The following is a 2,624-nucleotide window of genomic DNA, read 5'->3' as shown; positions in this document are numbered from 1 at the left end:
TACATTCCTCACTTCTTCAATTTTTCAGCAGAAATACAGTTTTATGTTGGAGGGTTCCAGCCTTTTTTTTTAACCGTGGTGGTTTGCTGTCCGGGGAAAGAGCGTGAAACGACAAACAGTATTTATATTACACATCTGAAGTACATAAAGTAATGTACATAAAGTTCCCCGCAAAAACACAAAATCTTGCCAAGTAATTACGGTCTAGTTTCTAGTACAAATATCTTAGTACACATGAAATAAGACAAACTAACTTACTATTTTTCAGCAAGATATAGAGGTTTGCTTTAAGTAAATAATTCCTTAACATTGATGAAAAAGCATTTGTTCTGTTGGCAGATAACTTATAACATGTGAAAAATGTTTTGTTATAAGTGAAATAATCTGCCAGTGGAACTAGAACTGGGTTGCTAGGTAACAGGCTGGGCTTGGCTGGGGTTGCTAGGTGATGGCTGGGCCGGGCTGGGGTTGCTAGGTAACGGCGTCAGTGGAACTAGAACTTTCTCACCAATATTAAGGGATTATTTACTTAAAACAAGCCTCTATTAGGGCTGAGTAATTTTATTGATTCTACGATACACATCACTATTTTTTTTCCCCTCAAAGTATCGATTTTTCATCCGCGAGGATCAATACGTTAAATCCTACTTTGAGTTTTATGTCATGAATTAAATGACAGCTATAACACATGACTTTTTTTTTTACCCAGTTGCACACGTACATTAAAAATGACATGTAATGAAACAACCAGTTACAATTAATTAAATAATGACATTTAATAGATAAACTACATTATCTAATATCAGTGAATAAGACAAAAATGGTTCATTTTCTGCATAACCAAATACACAAAGCCACACAATCAACATTTAAACAAAGCAAATATATAACAAAAACATTTATTACACAGTGTTACATCAGTTCAATTAATTCAAGCCAAGTCTATAGAACAGTTACAAAATATCACCGAAATCACTGTCATTCAGGAAATCATAAAATGTATTGAATCGTGTTGAACCGTATCATTTGCTGAATATTGTGATATATACATATCGTATCGTGAACAGAATATTGCATATTGCATTGTATCACAATATTAGTGTATCGTTACAGCCCTAGCCTCTATAGCTACAAATCTACTTGTAAGTTAATTTTGTCTTATTTCAAGTGAACTAGAAACAAGACCAAAAATACTTGGTAAGATTTTGTGTTTTTGCAGTGCGTGATAGTGAGTGAAGCAAAGTTGCAACAGAAATGTTTAAATTAAAGCATTATGACCAAATATAGAAAGAGTAAATGAAGACATGTGAACACATCCGTCCTGTGAAGATTGTTTTTATTTCAGATATTTTGTCTATAACTTTAATTCTGACAAATAAGGGTTTCTGTTTGAAACAACGGCAGAGAGAAAACCAAGAAAAGTCGGGCAGGCTGATGGTTCGGAGGGAATTGAAAGAAACGGTTGTAAAAATGAACACATGCGCCGGGGATTGAACGTCAAACCTCTGAAGGGAATTCAGAAACACACGGAGGGAGAGCTGAGCTCCAGCTACTGATAGCTTTCCTCTCTGTGTGGCTCCAAAATAGTTTTGGCAGATGAATAATTCATTCACTGCTGTTTTTTTGTGTTTACTTTCGGTCGGAAAGCAAAATGAATTCTCACTTTGGAAACATCCGCCGCATTTCAGCTGAAAGGAAAAATATAAAATATATCAAACATGAACAGAGTTTGTATGAATTGTTCAAAAATAATTATTCTGTTCATCTTTTATACAAGAGTAAGCAGGTTTTTATCATTCTGCAAGTCCAAACATCTGACCCATGTTTGTCTTTTCTTACAATTTTGGTTACTGCTCTGATTTTATACCAAATATTAAATAGTTGTGGCTTTAAAGCTGCAGTTTTTTAAATGATTTTACAGATTAAAGTCCTCTTAATATCATGTTAGATCAGTGGTTCTTAACCTTTTATGAGGCACCGAACCCACCAGTTTCATATGCGCATTCACTGAACCCTTCTGTAGTGATAAATAAAATATGATTTTTTTCCCCCCCAAAATTCAAGACATAGGGGTGACCCAACTTGAGTCTAGTTGGGTCACCCCAAGATCACTAAGTCTTCTTAAAAGGTAGAGTGTCTGAGAACAGTTCTTCAAAATGTAGTCAGTGTTTTCAGCAAAGTTGAACTGACTGTCCAGGAACGACTCAAGGTATTTAAAATGTGCCACAGTTTCAACAGGTTGGCCATCGAGAGAAACTGGAACCACTTTAAGGTCTTTAGATCATTTAATTAGCTCTACGTTCTTTAGAGAACGAAAAATTAATAATAAATAATAAAGACTTTGTGGTATTCTGATTTATTAATGTAATTACCACCCCCACACCACTAGAGGCAGTACCAACCCCGAAAAGATGCGACTAAGGAGAAGATTTAGACTATAGAATTTGGTAAAAACTGAGTTTTGCTGAAGTAATTAAAGACACAAGTTCAAATCCATGCTGAGAGTGGAGCTCCTTCAATCAGGGCTCCTCCACAGCTCTGATTGGCTAAGCAATGTAACGTGAGCCTCTGATTGGCTAAGCAATGTAACGTGATCCTCTGATTGGCTAAGCAATGTAACGTGA

Source organism: Poecilia reticulata, linkage group LG19 (genome assembly GCF_000633615.1).
Source record: "Poecilia reticulata strain Guanapo linkage group LG19, Guppy_female_1.0+MT, whole genome shotgun sequence".
In the NCBI taxonomy this organism is placed as follows: domain Eukaryota; kingdom Metazoa; phylum Chordata; class Actinopteri; order Cyprinodontiformes; family Poeciliidae; genus Poecilia; species Poecilia reticulata.
This window is presented reverse-complemented; position numbering follows the sequence as displayed.